The sequence below is a fragment of the Mus caroli genome, unplaced genomic scaffold, assembly GCF_978045245.1.
Source record: "Mus caroli unplaced genomic scaffold, Mus_caroli_1 scaffold_3, whole genome shotgun sequence".
In the NCBI taxonomy this organism is placed as follows: Eukaryota; Metazoa; Chordata; class Mammalia; order Rodentia; family Muridae; genus Mus; species Mus caroli.
In genome coordinates this window covers 104,361,301-104,386,926 of record NW_028227258.1, presented here as the reverse complement: position 1 = coordinate 104,386,926, position 25,626 = coordinate 104,361,301, and the positions used below count along the sequence as shown (strand labels likewise).

At 42.9% G+C, this 25,626-nt stretch overlaps 1 long non-coding RNA gene across 1 annotated transcript; it reads left to right on the top strand.

Annotated features, from left to right (window-relative positions):
- Positions 1-2,660: 2,660 nt before the first annotated feature.
- LOC110291792 (uncharacterized) lies at positions 2,661-25,626 on the top strand. Its single transcript, XR_002377614.3, has 4 exons — positions 2,661-3,188; positions 7,458-7,616; positions 23,850-23,938; positions 25,334-25,626. It is a non-coding gene; the product is annotated as an uncharacterized LOC110291792 (long non-coding RNA).

The window sequence follows — 25,626 nt, the reverse complement described above, 5'->3', positions numbered from 1 at the left end:
TGAGCTGGTTGAAGGATGCTTTTCTTTCTGAAATTTCCTAACATGTAGTAGGTAGGCTTTCTGTTGCTCTGCTAAATATTTTGCTGAATTCAGCTTCAAGCTTGGAGAAAACTCATCAAGTTAGCACTTCCCAATTATTCAAAAGTCTGAAAAAAGTAAAACAGCCCTAAAAGCCACAAGCTGGCTGGGTGTGGGTGGTGCCAGGAGAAGACACAGTGTTCCAGTAGGGTACCTCCCCCTACTTGTGTGATTTTTTTTTTTCCAGAGGAAATGTGCTTCTGAGACCTGCATGCCACTGTCAGCCTTAGCTCCGGTGCTCTGTCAGAGCCATGGGCATATTGTACTCCTGATGTACTCTTTAGTTAGCACCCAAGAAGCACTCACTGGGCAGAGCAAACAGTCCCCTGAAAAGGAATGCCACACAAACAAGGGACCTTTCTCGGTGGCCCTGGGAGAGCAGGGAAGAACCCTGCTATAGTTCTCCTGGCTTTTATTCTCTCCAGTGAGAGAATGCAAGGGCTGGGGACATATGAGCAGGAACCCAAGGTAAGGTAATTTCTTAGTGCAAATGAGCCCACCAAACTTCCTGAGAGCACATTTTGGAGCATATAGAAAGCATGAAGCCATTGATCAGACAGTCAGTCAGAGAAAGAGAGCGGAAGGAAAGAATCAGGCATTGTTAAATAGCTGCTGTGCTTGGGGTTCTAGGTTGTATATATATATATATATATATATATATATATATATATATATATATACCTACTTTAATGTTACCCCAAGATAGTGCTCCAGACACTAGCCCTACAGGAGAAACAGATATAAACATTGTAATTCACCTGCCTCCTAAGAGGATTTTGAGAAACCACATATCATTTTACACATTATTAAGTCAACAGCTAATGTTCTTTTCATTGTAAGTTTGAAGGCTGTTTTAATGAACGGGAGTAAAACATATTAATCACTGATGAAGTCTGGTGGAGGCTTATCACAATGGACTTATAACTTGATCTGAATGAGTCCTAACTACCTTGTCAAACCAAGAACACCAAATTGGAAAGAATGGTATTTTTTTACTCTTGAGTTTTCTTTCACATAGCTTGAAAAAAATGGTATTCTCAATGCATTTTAGTTATATAGAATAAGCAACATACACCAAAAACCTGGACCACTTCAGTTACTTTGAATTCAAGGGTCTCAGCATATCCCAAGACACTTCATTAATGCAAGCTTCAGACTTAACAAAAGTCTGCCTAAGACGCTCCCTCAGGCCTGCACGATTTAGCGTTATAGAAACAGGCAATCCAGAGTACTTAGCTCCAGCAAAAGGGAGGCTTATGCACTAATACATATAGAATTAAGCTCTGGAAATGAATTCACTTTAAACTATCAACATCCCTTGGGGAGCCTTGGTGATTCCTTGAGGTGCACGAATATATGTATGAAAGTGACTCTCACAAATTATTTCATGGCAGTAGGCTTAGAAGGCTAAATTAATTTGGGGGAATGCATGCCTGATTCCTTGACTTGCACTTCACAGGCCAGAAGAGCACCTTCTTCTTTAGTCTAGATTTTTTTTTCCAAGTAAACTTATTGTCGTTTGACACCCGTTAGCACCAACACAAAAACATTTTAGAATAGCACTATTATCAGCATATAAAAGTGAGACTAAGTCATTTGTTCTAGGCCAGGGAGCTAGAAATTCTATTTGGAAAAGACCATGTAAAAACGTGCTTTGTTGCCAGATGTGGAATAGTTCATGCCTGGGATCTCAGCACTTACTAGGTAGGGGTAACTGAGGGCAGCTTGGTCTGGACGGTTATTTTTTGTCAGCTTGACACAAGATAATCAGGAAAGGGAGGAACCTGAATTGAGAAAACGCCTCCATCAGACTGGCTTGTAGGCAAGTCTGTGGGACATTTTCTTGATTAGTAATTTTTTTGTTTGTTTGTTTGTTTGTTTGTTTTTTGTTGTTTTTTTTTTTTCGATTTTTTTTTTTTCGAGACAGGGTTTCTCTGTATAGACCTGGCTGTCCTGGAACTCACTATGTAGACCAGGCTGGCCTCGAACTCAGAAATCCGCCTGCCTCTGCCTCCCGAGTGCTGGGATTAAAGGCGTGCGCTACCACGGCTTGATTAGTAATTTTTTGTGGAAAATATTAAAAAAGCAATCCACGCTACGCCGGCAGGCCCTGGCAGGCTGGCCCGCCAGGTGCATTGAGAGAACATATTTGAGAAGATAGTTTTCAGATAGTATACAAGCTAAACGAGGTCATAACATATGGATTTTTAAGTCTTTTAAGTTAGGATAGATGACAGAGTATTCTATTTAACGGACAAAAATTATGGGCTGGGTGTTAGGTCTATCTTGTACATTTTAATTGACAAAATGGCAATAGTGTTCAATTTATATCTGAGATAAGTCTTTAAATTGGACAGAAAGGGGAAACTGTTGTGGATAGTCCTGGTTCTGTTTGTATTTTGATACTAAGTCAGCTTCCCTAAGAAGGGCTACCTGGGACAAGGAGTGAATTACGTACTCAGGACTTCATGTGTACCCTTCTAATGAATAAAGAAACCAGTCATTGGGAGAGTAGGTGGGACTTCCGGGTCGGACAAGAAAACTGAGACAGGACAGGCCCCTGACATCCGGCCACCTTCCGGCCAGTGGAAAGGGGTCTGAGCGGAGAGGGAGCGCCTAGCCTGAGCATCGGCAGCAGACATCCTGGTTCCAGGACCCTGCCGAGTGTATTCTGCACAGAGGTTAGGGATCCGACTGGCCGAGAACGCTTTGCCTGAGCATCCGCAGCAGACATCTTTGTTCCGGGACCCCGCCGGATGTATTCTGCACAGGCCCCTGACATCCGGCCACCTTCCAGCCAGTGGAAAGGGGTCTGAGCGGAGAGGGAGCGCTTTGCCTGAACATCAGCAACAGACATCTTGGTTCCTGGTCCCTGCCGAGTGTATTCTGCACAGAGGTTAGGGATCCGACTGGCCCGAGAACGCTTTGCCTGAGCATCAGCAGCAGACATCTTGGTTCCGGGACCCTGCCGGGTGTATTCTGCACAGGCCCCAGACTTCCAGCCACCTTCCAGCCGGAGGAAAGGGGTCTGAGCGGAGAGGGAGCGCCTAGCCTGAGCATCTGCAGCAGACATCCTGGTTCCGGGACCCCGCCAAGTGTATTCTGCAGAGGTAAGAGTACAGAATACAGAAGCTAAAAGCTTCTGGGATGGGGGGAGCCACAGAGCTTCTAAGGCAGCCCCCTTTTCGGGCCCCAGACAGCTGGCCACTTTTCTGGCCAGTTGTTAGGGATCCGACCTGCCCAGGTACGCTTTGCCTGTGCATCGGCTCCGGGACCCCGCCGAGTGTATTTTGCACAGGCCCCTGAATCCAGCCACCTTCCGGCCAGTGGAAAGGGGTCTGAGCGGAGAGGGAGCGCTTTGCCTGAGCATCAGCAACAGACATCTTGGTTCCGGGACCCCGCCCAGTGTATTCTGCACAGCCCTAGAGATTACCAGATGGCGAAAGGCAAACGCAAGAATCCTACTAACAGAAATCAAGACCACTCACCATCATCAGAACGCAGCACTCCCACCGCACCTAGTCCTGGGCACCCCAACACAACCGAAAAGCTAGACCCGGATTTAAAAGCATATCTCATGATGATGGCAGAGGACATCAAGAAGGACTTTAATAACTCACTTAAAGAAATACAGGAGAATATTGCTAAAGAGTTACAAGTCCTTAAAGAAAAACAGGAAAACACAACCAAACAGGTAGAAGTCCTCAAAGAAAAACAGGAAAACACATCCAAACAGGTGATGGAAATGAACAAAACTATACTAGACCTAAAAAGGGAAGTAGACACAATAAAGAAAACCCAAAGTGAGGCAACGCTGGAGATAGAAACCCTAGGAAAGAAATCTGGAACCATAGATGCGAGCATCAGCAACAGAATACAAGAGATGGAAGAGAAACTCTCAGGTGCAGAAGATTCCATAGAGAACTTCGGCACAACAATCAAAGAAAATACAAAACGCAAAAGGATCCTAACTCAAAACATCCAGGAAATCCAGGACACAATGAGAAGACCAAACCTACGGATAATAGGAGTTGATGAGACAGAAGATTTTCAACTTAAAGGGCCAGCAAATATCTTCAACAAAATTTTAGAAGAAAACTTCCCAAACCTAAAGAAAGAGATGCCCATGATCATACAAGAAGCCTACAGAACTCCAAATAGACTGGACCAGAAAAGAAATTCCTCCCGACACATAATAATCAGAACAACAAATGCACTAAATAAAGATAGAATATTAAAAGCAGCAAGGGAGAAAGGTCAAGTAACATATAAAGGCAGGCCTATCAGAATTACACCAGACTTTTCACCAGAGACTATGAAAGCCAGAAGAGCCTGGACAGATGTTATACAGACACTAAGAGAACACAAATGCCAGCCCAGCCAAACTCTCAATTAACATAGATGGAGAAACCAAAGTATTCCACGACAAAACCAAATTCACACATTATCTTTCCACGAATCCAGCCCTTCAATGGATAATAACAGAAAAAAAACCAACAAGGAAGGAAATCACGCCCTAGAAAAAGCAAGAAAGTAATCCCTCAACAAACCAAAAAGAAGACAGCCACAAGAACAGAATGCCAACTCTAACAACAAAAATAAAAGGAAGCAACAATTACTTTTCCTTAATATCTCTTAATATCAATGGACTCAATTCCCCAATAAAAAGACATAGACTAACAGACTGGCTACACAAACAGGACCCAACATTCTGCTGCTTACAGGAAACCCATCTCAGGGAAAAAGACAGACACTACCTCAAGAGTAAAAGGCTGGAAAACAATTTTCCAAGCAAATGGCCTGAAGAAACAAGCTGGAGTAGCCATTCTAATATCGAATAAAATTGACTTCCAACCCAAAGTTATCAAAAAAGACAAGGAGGGACACTTCATACTCATCAAAGGTAAAATCCTCCAAGAGGAACTATCAATCCTGAATATCTATGCTCCAAATGCAAGGGCAGCCACATTCATTGAAGACACTTTAGTAAAGCTCAAAGCACACATTGCACCTCACACAATAATAGTGGGCGACTTCAACACACCACTTTCATCAATGGACCGATCGTGGAAACAGAAACTAAACAGGGACACAGTGAAACTAACAGAAGTTATGAGACAAATGAACTTAACAGATATCTACAGAACATTTTATCCTAAAACAAAAGGATATACCTTCTTCTCAGCACCTCACGGGACCTTCTCCAAAATTGACCATATAATTGGTCACAAAACAGGCCTCAACAGATACAAAAATATTGAAATTGTCCCATGCATCCTATCAGACCACCATGGACTAAGAATGATCTTCAATAACAACATAAATAATGGAAAGACAACATTCGCATGGAAACTGAACAACACTCTTCTCAATGATACCTTGGTCAAGGAAGGAATAAAGAAAGAAATTAAAGACTTTTTAGAGTTTAATGAAAATGAAGCCACAACATACCCAAACCTATGGGACACAATGAAAGCATTTCAAAGAGGGAAACTCATAGCTCTGAGTGCCTACAAAAAGAAACTGGAGAAAGCACACACTAGCAGCGTGTGTAGAGTAGAGAGTAGAGGTCTGAAGACAATATTTGTCCTTGGCTATTATCAATTTTGTTTGAGATACATTCTTTTTGTTGTTTTTACACTGTATACACCAAGCTAGCTGGCTTGCCATCATCCTGAGAGTTTCCCATCTCCGTCTTCTTATATCTCAGTCTTTTTGTATGATTACAGAGACTTGTGCTACACATCTGGCTTTTATGGGCACCCTGGAGGATTGAACTCCAGTCTTTTACCTGCTGAGTCGTTTCCCTAGCACTCTATTTTAGTTTTTTAAAGTATTCAGATTGCTTTGGCCTGCTACCAAGATAAATATATTTACCTGTGAATGCCATATATAAGCTGCCCTTTATTTGAACTCACACTTCCTTAGAGGAGTACTCTTGAAAAAAGTCTAAGAAAGCTCACCTTCATACAGAATCAAATGATGACCATTAACAATTTAGGCAGAGATTTCTCCCTGAGAGAGAAAATCATTTGGGGCAGCTCCAAAGTGTTAGTCGCAGCCATGAGGCCCCCTTGCCAGGGCCCCATTGCATCATTAACCTCTGGGGTTGTAAGAAGGGTTGTTTCCGTTTTTCTAAGAATGGTAAACAATAGCCATAAAAGCCCAGATATGTGGTTAAGCTTGGATGCTACAGAGAACTATAAAGAAGGGAAGGGATTAGCTAAACTAGATGTTAAGGGAGCCCTGAGACAACTGAGAGGAGAGCCGGTGTGGTTTGCAGTAGTTTACAAAATAGGGCCTCATTTTAGGTCAGAACTATGGTAGATGGAGTGCAATCCCTACCTAAACCATAGGTTGGGATAAACACTGAACAATCAGCAAAGTTGATTTGAATGGGAAATATTGAAATGGAACAAGATTTTCCTTGAGGGGACTAGGAAGAAATTGGAAAGTATGGCGAATATAGGATTTAGCTAAGAGCATCAATAGCTAAGGGATAGGAAGGATGGGAGATGAAGTTGGGGACTTCAGTGGCTACTCTGTAGGGGGTATGAGTGTATTTGTGCTCAAATGCATTCGCTAGGGAAAGCAGGCATGTCAAGCACACAGGGTTGTTCCTTCGAGGGAAGGAACACAAATGCCGTTTTCCACTTAGAAGGCTGAAGCAGGTGTGCTTTGTGTGTGCATCTATGTGGTAGAGATGGTTTTGTCACCGGACCCTCCTCCAGACCCTTATCATAAACTTGTTTGTCTCAGCCAATTTATAGAACCCATCTTTATGGACTTTCACAAAGAATTTTGTTGGATGTAGTTATGTTCTTCAAGGAGATTTATGTATGCTTTTTTTTGTGAACCTGGAATTGAGTTAATTATCACCAGAATAGTTTCCACAAAATTTTGCTATACCTAAATATGCCAGATAAAACTCAGTCACACTTTTAAAGTTTAAACCAATTTTAGCTACTGAGTAGCGCTGAGCTAAACTGTCTTCTTGCCTCCCAAGGCTCATCTCTCTACTACCTGTGAAGGTTGAAGAGATTACTCCTTTCACACACTCGCACACACACACACACACACACAGAGAGACATGCACACACACACTAGACATCTCAGGTTTTCTGAATATGGTGAAAGATGCCAGGGATGAGGGTTCCAGTACCCTGAACCCTATGATACATATTATGAAGCTGCCCTTACCAGTCATCTTATGTAAGATTCATGAGTTTTCAACACATATGATGCTCTTCAAAATAGACACTAGTGGCCCTGGTGTTAATTAACACCTGCTTTAATTCCTGCTTTAATCAATATTCTACTCTGTAATCATTGCCACCAATATAGTACAATGCTTAGATGTTCTTTTTACCTCTTGCTAGGAAGGACAGAGAATTACCTTCACCACGTGTAATGTCAGCTGCAGAGAAACAACATTGGAGAGAAGCAACATTAGAAGAATTCATGATCAAGTTGTGACAGACTAGGTCGGAAATAGCAGCAGAGACAGCCACCTTAAATATAGAAATCTCTGAGGTCAGGTCAGTGTCCTTCCTGCCCTTTCAGAGCCTGGCAGGTCCTAGTGACTGTTGCAGATCGGTGCTGCCAACAACCAGCACATCAAATGGCCAAGCCAGAGGCCAAGGGCACTTGTAAATTGTTCCTGATCATCTCTAAACATTTCTGGTCTTAGCAGGGAACAGCAGGTCAGTTTCTCTATGAGCCTTCTCCCTTTTCATCCTGCCCTGCTCAGAAGCTGCCAGCCTGTTGCAGTCTAGAGTCCCAGCCACAGCTATCTGATACCACACTGGGCTCCATTCCTAGCCACCAGAGCTGGCTGACAAAAATCAGATCCAAATGAGTATCACCACAGGCACTGCAAAAGCAGCCTGCTCTGGGGCTTTATGTTCCTTGGCACTTGGCTTTTCTCTGACGTGGCTCACTCCTTGTCCTTTGTCTGAGCCTACAACTTCCAACCTCTTCAGTGAATACCAACTACAAACTAGATTCTGTGAGTGGCCTGGCCTCTAAGATGGCCAAGGCAGACTACTGCTCCAAAGAGACTAAGGATCCAGTTAGAGAGAGCCGTGTACACAGGGGAAGGCTGACAGCTTTCCCTTCAAGCACAGGATGTTCCTGCACACTGTACCCTCAGGAGTGCCCGACACAATCATCCTCAGGGTTACAAGTTCAGGTTTACAAGTGCCAAATCAGAGGTATAGTGTGAGAAGATAAAATGTGTCTTTGTAGGTGGCAGAGAGGGTCTCTTGGGTTTCAGGGACAAGTGTAGACAAATACTGATAAGATATTCATGGCTGGGTGTGTAGGGAATACGAAAGTAGAACTTCTTTAAAGCCAGATTCATATTATACAATCCGGATGTGATATTAGCTCTGTTTTGTTTTATTTTTTCTTTGCAGGGGGGTGGGGTGGGGTAGCTAGACAAGGAGAGTAGATAAACAGAGGCCAGAGATGAACAAATGTATTACTTCAGGAACAAGACGGTCCTGACACATCCTATTCATTTTTAGCTCTTTGCTTCCTCTGAAAAGAAGTAAAACCGGGGAACTCCCTGTGTCCTCAGGAATCCTTTGTTCTTTGTACATCGCTGATCCCTCATTATCCCAGAAACTGCAAAGCTGAAACTTCTCGTAAGAAGCCAGCTGCAGCTTGGCTACAAAGTATCCTTTGGATCCTTCATCTGTAAAGAGAGAAAGTTTTCAGGGTGTGTGTGTGGAGGGGGGGTCAGTCTTATTTGCTGGAGATTCTGGACTCAGTCTATCAAGGGACATTCTTTCAATTAGACACCTTTCTTTTCATGTGTTTGTGTGTAGGCTGTATGTGCTCACACATACATACATATATGTGTATATATGTGTGTGCATGTATATGTATATTTATGAGTTTGTGTGAATGCAGGGGCATGTGTGTGGAGACCAGAGATTGGAGTTAGGAAGTCACCTTGATCTTGATACTCCTTACTCCTTTTTTTTTTTTTTTTTTGAGTCAGAGTCTCTCAGTTAAACCCAGAGCTAGCTAGCTGATAGGCTCATTACATTTGGTAGTTTTCTCTGAAAAATATGCTGTGCTTGCCTTTTGAGAGTGGAATTACCAGAGTGCTGTCACACACACTCAGCTCTTCAGTGGATTCTGGGGATTTGAACTCTTGGTCCTTTTGCCTGCACAGCAAGAACTTTATGGAATTATCTCCCTGGCCCCAGACAGCATGTTTTAAGGAAGCTGTCTCTGGGTCCCCCACTGTCATTATCTTAAGGGTGAAGCCATTCTGTGTTTCCCTGTAAGGCTGAGCACTTGAAAACAGATCTGTGCATATGGGAAGAGAAACCCCTAGAAGATGAGTTAGGCTAAGGTATGGACGCAGTGGCAGAACAGACATTATCCTCAAACACCTGGAGGTTTGAAGGAGTTTCTTGGTTTGTTTACATTGGTAATTTGAGTGTGCTTGACTCCCTGCCCTTGGTGGCCTTAAGTGTTCCCTCTGACCTTTTGAGACTTATCATATGCTAGGTACACATATTCTAGTAAGGGCTTTGGGGTCCAGCAGACACACTGCCTGGTCTGGGAAAGATTCCACCACTCAGTGTTCTTCCAGGATCTCATCTACAAAATAGAGAAAACAACAGTGTATAAGGTATGGGCTACCAGGACGCTCAACCACGGCCATGTCCAGTGAGTGACTGGCTAATTCAGACTGGGGGCTGGAACCTTCCCTGTCTGTGCTTGCCACTTAGTAGCTATAAATGGTCTGACATTGGCTTGGCATTTGTTTAAACCACATGGGAGAACATAACACTTGCTCACCAAGATGTTCAGAGACATGTCTAAATATGCGGGCCTGTAGTTGTGAGTGATGGACACATGTTGTATCTGGATGATGTCACAGCTGTCCCCTGTGGTACGGTAGAACAAGGAGTGGGACTCTTCAGCGCTCAGACACACCTGTAGGATACTTCTTGAGTTTGAGTCATGAATAGTTGTTTCTGCTGCTGTCTCAGTATCAATGATCACTGGTCAAGAAATAGCAAGCTTGATCATTCTATTTTTAGCACTCAAGTGAGACTTCCTAAAATTCCAATGACCAGTCATTTTGTTACTTACAGATTCCATGGTCCCGTTGCTTTCTGAATATAACCTGAAGACCCTTCAATCTCACATTCTAGATCCTCCTACCTGGTTCACTTGATGGCTAGCTCTCTTGTGTCTCCTACATTTTCTACTCAGCCAGAAGGTCTCAGTTACACAGGCTTAACATTGTTTCTGCTGTTCCTCTATCTGGAACACTTTCCAGCTTAGCCCAGCATAAGTGGGCTTTTGCCAACCAGCCATCCTAGCCATTGAAGTACCTTCTAACTTGGTTCAGAAAACAATGGCCCAAGTTCCCGAGTTCAATAATCACATAATAGGTAAAACAAGGAAGAGAGGCTAGTTGAACCAGAAATGACTGTAATAAGTTTTAGAGATGTTTGGTTTATGCCACTGTATCCACTACCCCAAAGTACTACTGTTTTAATGTAAATGAGGCATTCATTTTTATTTTTTATTAATTTCAATTATGTGTATGTGTGTGTAAGTGTGTGTTACATGTGTACAGGTGCCCAAGGAGATGAGAAGCATTGGATCTTGCTGGAGCTAGAGTTCCAGGTAGCTCTAAACTACCTGACTTGGATGCTAGAACCAATCTAGGTTCTATCTATAACCAATCTATAAGAACACCTTTGAATCATCTCTCTAGCCCCCAAATGAAATATTTCTAATTTTATAAAAGGAAAAACTACATTATACAATCTCTTGTATACATTTTTATTCTAGTGGCATAATGTCAATGACTCTCATGTCAGTAAATACTAATCTAAATATGTATAATGATAAAACAAAATATTTTTAGTTAATCTTCTATGGTTCACTCTTTAGCTTATCTTGATTTTTTTTCTGTTGCGGTAAATATTAAAAATGATCCAGCATGTTCCCACTCTAGTGCCAGCACTGGCAGGCCACAATAGTATGCCCTAGTGGGGTCCCACCCACTCTGTCCCACATTCCAGTAACCAAATTGAACTGCCAACCTCACGGTTAGATATTACCCCGGTAAAATCAAAACCAATTAGATTTATGTATCAATAAATCCTCAATTTATAAGATGTCAATAAAATAATTTCAGAGCCAATTGATAAAGATAAAAGCTTTATCCCAATTATTCTAACCTTATGATATCATAACAACCTGTGGCTGCTTAAAACCACGCTCATTCATGTCCACTTCCATTCTCCTTCTCTCTTCTCCCCCTGAGTCACTGTCTCTCCCCCTTTGCTCTGCCTCCCTTTTCCCTGCCTAATCACAGGCCTCCTCTATGTTAATGTAATTGGACAGGGAAAATGCTGCGACATTTTGTAAACAACATAATGAACCTCAAATTGTCTTCTTGAAGGAAATTTCTCAATAGTGACAGAATTCTTATGCTTGTGCTTGGACTATTGTATTGACTTTATAGATATCATTTCAGGTGTTCATTGAAAAGAGGAAAACAGGAGTATACACAGAGGTAAAATTAACACACAATTCCATCTGTCAGAGGTAAGGGTGGCCCAGTCTTGATGAACTCCAGCCCTGAGTCAGCAGAAAACTTACTACATTTTCTTCCATTTTCCCATGTGTCCAAATGTTTGAGATTTGCCTAGATATACCCACTGGCACTTTTACATTTTCAAAATTTTCTTTCATGGCTCATATTTTTGACATTTCAGGAAAAAATGAGATATTCAGACAGAAACAGGAAAAGGGATGGCGGATGAGTGCTGCATTTACTGCTCAGCACCGCTGTGACTTGGCAGTTGCTGTCACAGTCAACAGAACACAATCACAAAACTTCACCCTGTCACACCAACGCCTATATTTTCAACTCTCATGCTGCAGATCAAGTTCTCAGGCTCCCCAGATTCTGTGGACTGAGGTTTTATGAGCATTGATGAGCACTTTATCTTACACATTGGAAGTCACCTCTCTAATCAGAATTTCTCTTCCTTGTGTAAGAGAATTTGTCCAGTGTTAGTGAACCAGTCCTGAAAATCCAGGGTATAAAGGAGACTCAGTCCTAGATCCTCAATAGTCAGCCGCTTGGGACAGAGAAAAAAAAAAGGATCCTGATGCATCTATAAGCAGGACTTAAAAACAGAAAAGCCCAGGCTAAGACTGTGCAGGATCTTCCGACGGGGAAAGCTGCCTTTCCTGCAGAAAGTGTGATACACTGCAGGTGTCAGGTAATCTCGGCTGCCTGTAGGATGTTTCTTCTGTGGATGAGGGCAGTGGATCTAGAAAGCATACAGAGGAGAGAAGATTGAATGTGGTAGGGCTGGGTAGTGACAAGTGTTATTTAGCTTCGCCTAGGGGTAGTAGGCAGGGCTGTGAAAGTATGGGGGGAGGGGTTGCATTATCCCGAGGTGGGAGTGGCTACAAAACAAATACAGTAACAATGAGGAAGTGACAGAGCAGTGGAAATAGACATGGACAGGCTGGGAAGATGGCAAGGAACTAGAGAGTATGGATCTTGGTGCCAACATGGATGCCAGGGGTGAAGGAAAAGAAGCGAAGAGGATCAAGTTTTGGCTGTTGGAGCACCCTGACCCCTCCCACCATGTCTCTGCACTCTGCGTATTGCTATTGCTTCTGACTCATCTGCTTTCATCTTCTCACTTATTTCACACTCAGTGTAGGCATGACTTCTCCCTGAAAAATCTAGCTTCAGGCTCTTGTGGGAAAGTGATGGTGCATATTCACTGTGTAGGTAGGGGAATTATTACAGGGACAACTTAAGAAGATGTGTCCAGGGAATAAGGAAACCAAAAAGCTGAAGCAAAGTTTTGTACGGCTATGAAGACTATTGTCTTCCCAGAGGTAGGAAAGAACCAGAGGAGAGGTTCATAGAACGCAGGGGAAGAATGTACAGAAGTTGCCCCCTGCCAATTTTGACAGGTGCTGCATCCTTCAACAGTAGGCAATGTCCCTCAAAGGTAGAATCCCAGAAAATTGCATCTCAGATGCACTCTCTCCCCAGAGATCCACCCCCTACCACCCCCTAACCCTGTCTCTTTGGTCTGGGACCCCTATTGGTCAAATCCAATTAGAGGAAGCAGGCACAAAAGCACCTTCAGGCAATCCCTGTGAATCAGCCCCAGGAACAAGATAAGATGCGGGATACACTAGGGGATCCCTGTGGAAGGTATTCTAACAGTGCTGTGGACCATTCCTAGTCCCTACCTAGGTCAAGAGCTTCTTCTGTTATGCCTCCCAACACCCTGTAACTCTCACCAGCCCAGAACCACTCCCTGCTACCCCTACCTCCTAGACTATATCTCAGCTATCTATTTTGCAATGCTCTCTACAGAGCACATAGTAAGGGCTCCACGAGTGGCATATAAAGCAAGCTCTTCTAACCAGATCTGGGCTTCATTTAGAAGCTTAGCTGCCCAGTCTAGCATCAGCTGATGCCTTAGGGCTAATGGAAAGGAACAAGCTTCTGCACTGGAGATTAGCTCCCCCTTCCCAGAGACTCATATTGGTTTTTTACTCTTGCTTGAATGAATCTGTGTGCCATCAGTGAACAAACCTGCAGAAGTGCCCCCCATAAGGAGCTAGGACTCCTATCAAAAGTTAGCATATACTGGGGACTCATTTTAATTTTGTTTGTTTGTTTAATGTATGTGAGCACATTGTTGCTGTCTTCAGACACACCAGAAGAGGGAATCAGATCCTGTTACAGATGGTTATGAGCCATCATGTGGTCCCTGGGAATTGAACTCGGGACCTCTGGAAGAGCAGTCAGTGCTGTTAACTGCTGAGCCATCTCTCCTGCCCTCTCATTTTTATTTTGTAACAGGGGAAATGAAATCAACAGAAAGAAGTGGTGGTGTTTTATCCAAATGGATCAAATATATAGATATTTAGGGAAAGTAAATTTACCAGGTACATGCAACACCACAGAGTCCATAGCTGTTTATATCACTCTGCTTTAAGAGAAGGCACAGTCCTTAAGCAGGTGGACCAAGCTTCACATTCTAACAGTCTGTCTTGTCTGTCTATTTCCCCACACATCCAAGCTCTCCTCCTCCTTTAATCTGTCCTATCCTAAGAAGTTGGCAAACCTGCTCTTTCTGCTGTGTGTGTGTGTGTGTGTGTGTGTGTGTGTGTGTGTGTATGTGTGTGTATGTGTGTGTGTATGTGTGTGTGTATGTGTGTGTGTATATATGTGTATCTCATATGTTATCTAGCTTATTGTTCAAAACCCTTTGACAAGCAAATGGCTCCCGCCTCACCTTTAGTGATACAATATGCAGCTGTCACTTCATGGCAAGTCTGTGACTCCTCTTATCTATTATTATAGACAGGACTCTGTCTTCACACAACTGTGGGTTCCTCTACCACATACCACACCCCCTAAGCACTCAAGGGGAACTTCTGATCGCCAGTCCACTTAGATACAGCCATCCCGCAGCTGTCACCATAGCAACTCCAAAGCTTGTTTAAAGCTGATGGCAGAGATGTGTAATGAGTTGGCACCTTCCCCTTTTAACTACTGACCCTGTCTGTAGAAGCTTGATGTTGTACCTACCCCCAGGTGTGGGAAGCTCCAAACTCTATTACAAAGTCAGCAGTGTTGCCAGCGGGTTACCTGGTTCTTCTCTGACTCCACACACAACGCAAAGGGAGCACCTGTTTCCGTGTTACATACAAGTAGGCATTGTCCTTCAGCTGCAGAAATGTTGTTAGCCTAGAACTCACAATTCTACCAGCCACAAAAATCCTCTCTCTGTGTTGTATGGGGGACCATGGCTGAGGTCTTGGAAACCCTATTCAGAAAACAACTATGGAGTGAATCTTCAATTGTCTATTGTTCTTTTGACAGAGAAAGTGAATGGTCTTCTAAAATGACTCTCCAGAAATACAGTGAATCATTGAGAATTCTGGATCCATTCATACCTCCTTCCAATGACCTCCTATTGCCCCGTGAGGCAGCCATGTCACACGAGTCTGGGGATGTGGTGCTTTCTGGGACGGGAGAACTTGATGTGCCTTGTTTAACCTCTCCACTTCTTCCTGACACCATGTCCTGTGAAGATGGTTCTAATTCCTTGGCTCACTTACTTCTTACTGGATAGAGATAATAGCCAGCAGGATCCTGGAAGGTTGTGACAGAAAAGAATGATCAATGTGCCTGCATCTCTGTCATGTTGCTCTGGCTTTGCGGGAAATATCTAGAGCTATCCCCTGCACCAGATGATCTTACTTACCAGCCCTGTGAGGCCACATGGCTCCTACCAGGTCCTCTTTCAGACGGGGCCCACGAGTTCCTCTAACTTTCACGCAACACCCTACACATCCCTGGTTAGCCATCTTAACACCTAATTACCCAGTAGAATCAAGAATAATAGCATACTCACACTGAGAGTGAATTCTTAATTAGCCAATCAGATTTATGTATCAATAATAACACAATATACAAGATGCCAATACAATCATTTCAGAGCCAAATGATAATGATAAAGCCTTAACACAATTATTCTAACCTTTTGATAACACCACATCAGCCTCCATTCTAGTTCTCCCTTTCCTCCTCAGACCTCTCCTCTCTGTCTCTTCAACCCCTTGCTCTGCCTCCCTTCTAATCACAAGCCTCCCACTGCCCTAATGTGATTGGACAGGGAAAGTCCTGCAACAAGTTTGTATATACTTGGCCTAGGGAGTGGCACTATTGGGAGGTGTGGCCTTGTTGGAGTAGGTGTGTTACTGTGGGCGCGGGCTTTAAGATCCTTGTCCTAGCTGCCTGGAAGCCAGTATTCTGCTGGCAACCTTCAGATGAACACATAGAACTCTCAGCTCCTCCTGTACCATACCTGCCTGGATGATGCCATGCTCCCATCTTGATGATAATGGACTGAACCTCTGAACCTACAAGCAAGCCCCAATTAAATGTTGCCCATATAAGAGTTGCCTTGGTCATGGTGTCTGTTCACAGCAGTAAAACCCTAACTAAGCCACAGCTAAAAGCCCCAAACCCTGTCTCTTACAGTTTTGATGTTCTGCTTTCTCTGGCTTTGCTAGCCCTAGCACTGCACTAACCTTTGCTGCCCTTATCTTTTTAAATAGACCCAATATTATCATTTTAAATCTAACTCAGTGTGAGTATGGTATTATTCCTTCCTCATTCTAGCTTTGAATGATATAATAGGAAATAATCTAAAGGGCTGGCCCATTTGAATCTCAAGTTACTACGGGGAGATAGCAAATGGGAGTGAGATACAGTTGTTGTCGCTTTAGGTAGAGATAAGGACTGAAAAAGAAAATTAGACTAATGACATTGTGGCAGCCTAGGAAGGGAGGGCTACACAGGGTGGTACTAATCATAGAGGTGACCTACATGTAACCTACAACCAGAATGATAAGGGTACCTAGTTGCAGCCACACTGGTTGGGGCTTGTGGTGGCAATCCAGACAGGGGACAGTGGATCCAATTGGCTCCCAAGTAGGAGAAGTTAAGACAGTGTAGAGCCTGGGGGCAGAGGATAGTAGAAGGTGGGGTCTAGGAGGAAGGCAAGGAGAAGTCACTGCAGAATTTGGCATAGAGAAATTAAAATGATCTCTCTCCTGACTGATGCCAGTTTAAGTAGCAGGGGGTGGGGGGCATTAATTGTACCTAAGTAGCTCTAACTGGCACATGGGAAGACACACATAAAAATGTGTCACAGGATATGAGCTGCCTTCTATTGGGGTTCATGGAAGCCTGTTAGCATGCGGAGGAGGGTGGGCTGGAGTGGGCATTCCAGTAAGGCAGTGTCCAGAGTGCCTGGACTTCAGAGAACCTCTGAGCACACAGTGATCTGCACATTGGATGTGAGATGGAGGTGCAGGGACAGAATTATGTCATTTCTTCCAACTAATATCTTCAGCCAGTCCTGATATTTGCCAACAAAACTCAAGGAGTTTTAATAAACTTTAAAATACCCAGCGCTCAGCCAGGATTGGAAAAAACTGGGCAGCTGGTAATAACAAGTTATAGGAATGATGTGTAAGAATGTGTGTGTTGGGAGGGGAGGCTATCAAAGGGATTCCAGCATTAAGGTTTCCCAACCCCTAGTTCAGGCTTGTGGAGGCAAGCCACGTAGTCAGCATGAAGCCACCTCTGTAGGCTAACAGAAGTTTCCAGAGCTGTTCATAACTGTGTTCTCACTGCTATGCAGAGGCCAGTAAAACCTGTCAGGTGCTTATTTTGGGTTAAGCAAGGTATCCCACTGAAAGTACCACATGGCTGGTCCTGCCAGGCTGACAACAGCTTCCACACCTGCGATCCTCGATACCGAGAACGTAGAATTGTTATTAAGACAGAATTCCCAGGAAGAAAAGACTAGGAGTTACTCAGAGAAAGTAGATATTTGTAGTCTCTGATGTGGCTTTTCTCTTCTGGTTTTCAGTCTTTCAGTATAATAGATCTGGGGAAGTCATCATCATCATCATCACCACCACCACCACCATCATCACCACCACCACCATCACCATCATCAACAGAGGCTTTGCTCTCCTAACACACCTACCTCTACCCTTGACCACTAACCCATCTGAGACTCCTGGTTTCTGACTTGTTGACACTGGCTTTTAGCAGCAGAACTCTTTTCAAAGACTCTCTGCCATAGAAAATATTTTTTAGAGTTTTTTTTTTTCCTTCAAGAAACTCATACACATATATAGTAAAATACAAACCTACCCTCATTTACCCTCCTGCTCTCCTCCGGTATTACCAATATGGCCTTTCTCAAAATCATGTCTTTTTGTTATTGTTGTTGATAACCCAGTAAATCCACGTTGGGATACCTGTATGTGCATAGAAATGGAGCCATCCATGGGAAACCTGTCAGTGGCCATATCCCCTAAAAGAACTTTTTTCCCTCCCCCAGGGGCTATCCTCAGTAAGGGTTGAGGCCTCAAGAGTGTCTCTTTGATCTAAGCTGGAATTCTGGCTGGCTTCTTCTTGTGTAGGTCTTGTGCAGGCTAGCACAGCTGCTGGCAGTTCATGAGAGCAATAGCCATGCCTTATCTAGAGATACATTTTACAACACTCCTCCCCATCCACTGCCTCTTACACCATTTTCACTTCCTCCATAATGTTCTCCAAGCCTTGGCCAGGGTTGGGGTATGTGTGTGTGTGTGTGTTTGTGTGTGTGTGTGTTTGTGTGTGTGTGTGTGTGTGTGTGTGTGTGTGTGTGTGTGTGATAACAATGCTTCCCTATTTAGCCCATGTAGTCCTGAGCACTCCCAGTTATTCTCAGCACTTTGACTAAGTCTCTGCATTGACTGCTGCCCACTTCAAAAACAAGCTTCTCTGACCACAGTTGAGAGACGCCCAAGTCTATGGGTATCAACATCAACATTGAGAAATCGAATTAACAACATGAGAATGTAGCAAAAATAACAATAGTAAGCTCTACCCTAGGACTTACAACCTCCCCAGCAAAAGGCTTATGACTAGGTTTACAAAAACCAGTCATGAAATTCCCCTTATAGAGCAGGCCTCCATAAATTCAACAAGAAAGCAGTTGCTCGCCCTGTAACAGTCACACCATTACTGCAGAAGTGGGCATATCTTCCCTGGCAAATCAACAGGGATCCTGTATTCCAGTGCTGGGTAAGATCATTGATGGTTATGGGGGGCAGGGAGGCACCACTGGCTGCTCACAGCCAGGTTGTCCCTGCCAGGTCATCCCTGCCAAGTCACCAGGTTCGGTGTTGCTGGTGTGGACAGGAATGCTGGGACAGTCCCTCCTGTTGCTTGGAGACAGCAGCTGCACAGCCGCCCCTCCACTCACCTCTTGTCCCGAGTTCCAGTGCCTTTTCCTCCCAGTCCTGGGCGAGCCGTGTTGGGTTTGTCTTTATTTGACAAAATTGAGCTGTTGCACAGCCATTGGTACCTGAATTGGTGAAACAGCATACAAGCAAGAAGCTTACAGCCTCAGTGGTGAAAATTTTTTCATGTCAGAGATCAATAACAACTCTTGCAGTCATTTATGTCATCCCTTCTTCTCCAGACAGAAGATACCAAAAAGTTGCAATCAAAGATCTGTTCCTGTTCATCTTATTGATAAAGTCACTAATAAGGCAAAAGGTCTGCCAACACCAACCGCAGCTTGTGAAACCAGTTCTATTGCTATAAGATGCCCCGTTTGATTGCTAAGGTTGAGGGCAAAGGAAATGGAATCAAGACAGTTATAATCAACATGGTTGCTGTTGCAAAGGCCTCCAACATATCCCACCAAATGTTTTGGTTGTGAGATGGGAGCATAGACCCAGTTTAATGTTAAGAATGAGTTACATTGTCAATGGATCTCATGAGGCACATAAGCTGCAAGACATGTTGGATGAAATCATTAAAAAATTTGTTCTCTGTCTTGAGTGTGAGAATCTTGAAACAGACCTCTAAGAAATATGTCTCGAAAGAAGTTGCGAAAGAGATTTGTGTCAAAGCAGAGCCATTTATTAAAAGGTTGAAGGGAGCAGAGGACAAATCTTCTGGTGGTGAGGAAGAAAATGAAGATGAAAATATTGAGGTGGTATATTTGAAGACTGCCAGTGTACCAAGTTGAAACTGTGAAGTCTGACAACAAGGATGATGACATTGGTATTGACGCCATTTAAAAGGATGGATGCAACTTAGCTTAACAGTGTAATGCTGCAAACTTTTCTCCATTATCAGCCAGAAGTACAACACATGTACAAGAGCTAAAGTGGCTTAACCTCATGCTACACTTGATACTTAAGAGCTATTACTGTGAGTGGTCTATAATTAAGCCCAGTGAGAATCTAGGGAGTCCATACATATCAGTGAGTAGTTGTAGTTTGCTTATTTATCACGTTTCTTTCGGAAAAACTAGTGGTGGACACATTTGGATCACATTTATACAGTTATAAAAAAGTAAAGATTTGATTTTGGTTATTCTTCAGACTTTGGGCTATGAATGGCTTGTAGTGAAGTAATTGGCTACTTTTAGGATGTTACACCATTTAATTTAGGCTCCTTGAGTTTGATAGGTTGTTGGGTACTGAAAACTTGAAGAATGCAAACAAATAGAATGACCTTACTCAGCCATTAAGAAATGAAGTATTTTGAAAGTTGTATCTCCAGTCCCAGTCCATTCAGATTGGCAACTGGCAATTCTTGTCATTCTAAGGAAGTCTGATGATTAAATGACAGTGTGACATCCTCATGAGAAATAAAAATAGCCTGTGTGTACTATGGTTTAAGAGTACATTTTAAAACTTGGGAGTTGTGGTTTTTTAGTTTGTATATACTCACCCCAAATTGTATCTTTCAAGTTGTGTGCATTGCACGTTGGATAAGCCAAGAAGATTATTAACAAATAAGTATTCTGTGTGTACTTAGAGGCTCTTTTGTATTGAGAGAAAAGCTTTGAAGTGTGATTAAATCTTAAACTCTGGGAGTTTTTGATTTGGGAGAAGCAGGAAAAAAGGTTCACTTAATCTCTAGCTAAAACACCATATTTTTCAACTTTTACCCTTGAATTATAATTTCAAGAGTTTAGACATATTGTATCTTATGTTTGTGTTCCCCCTCCCCCAATATTATGGTTTATTTTATAATGCCTTTTAATTTGGATATAATAGCTTGTACTTTAGATTTTGATTGCCATCTTGCCAAAATAAGTGTTACTGTTTTTTCAAACTTAATCCCCTTCCCCAATTGTCTTATTTAAAATGAGAAAGTTAAACTAAAAAAAAAAAAAAAAAAAGAATTGTGCAGTATGAAACCTGTTGTATGTGGTTTCTTTCACGGAGCCAGACACTTTTAAATTCATTTATGATTATACCTATATCATGAACATGTTTCTTTGGGAGGGACTGGGTAGAATTTTTTTTCAGTGTTCTTCAAAGTTGTCTTTTGCTTTTAATTTCTTTTCTTCATAGACTTTAAAGTTCTCCATTCACTTAATTTGTTTCCTCAGTAAAACACCGAGAATGATTTCCTGGTTAAAAAAAAATCATTACAGAAGCAAATTCTAGTGAGGTGGTGAACCTGAGAAGCATCCGCATCTGCTAGGTAGGATCAGATCAGAGCTAGAACCCGGCCTCCAAATGCCTGTGCTTATCCTATGATCCCAAACAGCAGGGGTTTCTACTAAGAGTCCTGCTTACTTTCTCATTGTTAGTTTTTAAAATTAAGAATAAATTGATTTTTAAGCTGGGGAAAGAATGCAGATATTCCTCTCCTTAGATTGGCCTGATAGCCCAATAAACCCACCAGAAGTTGACCATAAGTAGAAAGTGCATTTAGCACACCTAGGTTATTTGATATCATAGCTTAACTATGATGAACAACAGGCATCAAACAGTCGTTTGCTTTGTAGTAGTTTGCTGACTGGATACTGGGACGTGTCACCTCTACTTAGTATGACAAGAGAATATAATATCACATATAAGCTAGTCTGTAAAACACCTAATACTTTTGTACCATTAGAGGGGGAAAGTCCACCCTCCTAAATCATGAGCCCTCTGTACAAAGGAAAGCATTTGTTCAAAAGTAAGCCTGGACTGCCACGCCTTCCAAGGGCAGATATGTGCTCCAAACACTAGTTCATGCAGAAGCTTCATCCCCAGATGGCGTTTGTGCAACCATCTGATAACCAGCAAGGGTTTTAGCTCCTTCTGAAATGAGCAGCAGAATGAGGCAGTGTCCTCTTCCCTCCCCATCCCCTCTCACACTGAACAGTCTGGATTCCAGGAGACAGAGTGACTTATTTCTCTGGCATATTTAAAGTATTTTTTGTTCTCAGTTTTCCTCTTCAAATGCATGGTGTTTTCTAGATGCTTTCAGCGCTAAGAACAGCCCCAGAAACTTCTGTGAAATATCTCGTGCGCAGCCACAGATAAAAGGGAAGCTGTGAAGATGGCCGGCATTGTGCCTTGATTGTTCTTAGTCCCTGTGTTCCTTCTTGTGTTTGAAGTTCTTGCTCCTTACTGTGCTGTGGGTTTCATTCATTCATTCCGCCATTGCTCCTGAAGGGAAGTTTGACTTATTAAGACTGGAAAGTGGATCTAAGCAGGGAAACCTGCTACGTAAAAGGGAGCGGGGGAGAGAATGCTACAGGGACACTTGTCAATTCATCTTGAGTCTCTCTTCTCTGCCGACCCATGCAGCACACTGGATCTACATTGATTACTACAGCAGGTGATAACAGGGTAGGAACAACCGTTCTGAAAGAAAGGAAAGGGGCCTCCTGGGAATACAGGATGTGATGCAAACAAGAAAGCAAGAGTCTTCTCAGGTGAAAAGGAAGAAGAAATGATTACTGGCTTGAGTCTTGAAAAGTTTATAAAAAAATGTTCTAGGTAGAAGAAAGTTGAACCCTTTATATAGAACAAGAGACTTGTGATATACAGAGTCTGGGGGTCAAGGCAGCTCCGGCAGTGTGTTGTGTTTAGGAGAGAGCTGTGTATGGACCCTTAGGTGGAGTGGGAAGTGGAGATGGCTGGCCTGTGGGGCCATGGGGCCTTGGTGCTCTGCTAGGGTTTGGATCATAACTGCTACTGATGTGATTTGGAAGGAGGATGGTTACTGTGTACTCGGAAAGATCCCCCTGGCATTTTAAATAGGAAAATCTGACAAAGGCTTGAGATCTAGTCTATCTGAGAGATGATGTACCAGCATGAAGAAATACCGAGAAGATGAAAATGGGAGTCCACTCCAGGGGTGTATCAGATGCCAGACTGACATGTAGGAGAAGGGTAACAGAAAGGAAGGTGTAATCAGCTTTATCTGGCTACTCCCAAAATATTACAATACAGGTGCCATGTTACTCATTTTACAGGTGACAAGACAGGTTTACCTAGATGACCAAAAAGAAGCCTCAGGGCTGGAGATAGTTCATCAGTTAAGAGCACTGGTGGCTCTTCCTCAAGACCCAAGTTCAATTTCCAGATCCCACGTGGCATCTTATAACTGTCTGTAACCCCAGTTGCATGGGATCTGACACCCTTATACAGATGTATACATGGAGGCAAAACACCAATGCACATAAATTGAAAAAGAAGGAAAGAAAAAAAAAAAAGAGAGAGATGTCACTAGACCATTGAGGAACTGCACCCAAGAGTTGCTCAGGCCTGTGAGATCACAGGAAATACATTTACGTGAGTTATAGAAAACTATTTAAAAGCCAACAGCAAATTGTTCCCTGGAAAAAGTATCCTCATTCTCAGAGATTAGGCAATGCACCACCGCGACAGGATGCAATGCGCAGATCTTAGGCCTTCTCAATCTCCGCGCTCCTTCACTCTGTCCTCCCTCCTAGCTCTGTGGAGGAGAGATCTGTCTGTACTGTGAGCATGTCAGTACAGACTGTGGCCAGCTGCCTTTCCTGGCACAGGTACATCCCCTACCCTCAATTTACTGTTTCTGGGTAAGTGGCCTCACCGCCCCATCCCTCTTCCTCCAGTCTTAAGAGATGAAAGGAGGCAGTGAGGAATTTATCCTGTTGCTTATAATGTTGTGGCTATAATTTAGGGATGTCATGACTCATGTGTAGAATGGTGACCAGAATGGTATGGGAAAGGCCACCTTCCACATTCCAGGGGAAGAAGCCCTGTTTCTTACAGCTGTAAGTTGCTTCAGCCTCCACAGGCAGCTACTAGCATAACCAGGCAGTGGAAACTAAGGGTTGAAAGCCACTCCCTCTCCTGTCTTTATGTTTCCTCATATCCAGATTCTACAACTAATTCATCCTTCAAATGCCATGTCTGGAGATGCCCCGGAAAAGGCTTAGAGCTTGGCCTTCTTATAGACACAGCCTGGGTAAGTTAGAATGGCTCGGTTACCCTAGACCCATGTCCACCAGTAGTTATGAGTTCTAAACAGTTGAAGTGTTTATTTTTCTCGTGTCTGTAGGATGTAGTGCAAAAGCCCAATCATTTTCCCCATCTTTAATCTGTTGATTCCGGGGTCTACTAAAAGTTTGTTGTCACATTATTTGTGTGTGACAGAGTTGGGGGTGGGGGCTGCTACTGCACACATGTCGAGGTCAGAGGACAATTTGTAGGAATCAGTTTTCTCCTTCTATCACGTGTTCTGGAAATTGAATTTAGGTTCACAAGCTTGGTGACAAGCACCTTTCTGAGCTGAGTCATTTTCCTCACTTCCCAGGTCAACTTATCCTTAAGACCCACTGCCCTAAGTGTGCTCCAGTGGGGTTGTGGGAGCTATAGTGAGTGTCCTGAATCTGACTCACAGCCTACTACACCCTGTTCTGTTCACTATGCTCCTGCATGTAGCTATGAAGGTTTATGCATCAGGAAATTCTAGGTACTTAATGCTCACTGAAGTGTCTCACTCAATCCTTACTATAGCCCTGTAAATCAGATATTACTGTTACCACTTTATAGTTGGGGAAACTGAGTCACAACAAATAAGGAGAAGTAAAATTTGAACTCAAGTCCAAGTCAAAGGAACTCATCAAACTAGAAATGTTGCCAATGTGAATTCATTTTCTTTTCTTTTCTTTTTTTTTTTTTCCTTTTTTTTTTTTTTTTTTTTGAGACAAGAGTTTCTCTATGTAGCTGAGGCTGTCCTGGAATTCTTTCTGTAGACCAGGCTAGCCTCAAATTCAAAGATTTGCCATCTCTGCCTCCCAAATGCTGGGATTCATGTCTGATTGTGAATTAAATTTTAAAAGAAGTAAGACATGTGCCACTTGTCCTTTAGAAAAGAGACAGGATTTTTATTCTGCTAGTGAGTGTATAAATCCTCAAAGCAAAAGTTGCCTCAAAACACAAACTAAACATTTTTTAAAGATATCATTTACTTTCTGAAGTTGCTAACTTCTTATGCTTGTGCCTTCAGACTTAAAGTTTATTCTCTGGGATTAGACAGCTTGGATTCTAATTTAGTTCCACCCCTTCTGCCAGTGAGACTTCCATTAAGGAACTTAATCAACTAGTGTCTCCTTTTCTTCATTTTAGAATGAGGATTCTAGGTATGTTCTTTGCCAGATTGTATTGGTTTCTAAAACAAAAATGAATAGACATAAAATACCTAAAGCAAGACATGGTATATGGCTATGGTTGGCTGTTATAGTAGTGACCCCAATGAGCCCTGGATCCCTTGTCTTAAGCTCCTTTGTAGTCCTCTGACTGTTGGAATACTAGCAGAGTTTTAGTGAGGTCTTATCAATAAGACTTTGTCCTCTTTCAGAACTTGGAGTGCCAAGCCTTCATATAAAGCACTTGGGATGTCCTCTTGCAAAAGAACACCTGGAGAAGATAACCAGCCAAGCTCCAGCCTTCCCACCATATTGCTGAGGTAGCAGATGTTGTGTTAGTCATTTCAGCCCTGTTTGCCTCTACCAGAGAAGAAGGGCCACTCAGCTGAGCCCAATCAACCCATAAAACTCTACAAGATAAGAAAATACTGTCTCAAGAAATGCCATTTTGTGATGGCTTGTTATACTGTGCTCTCACAAAAATAGCAGCTATGTTGTTGTCCTT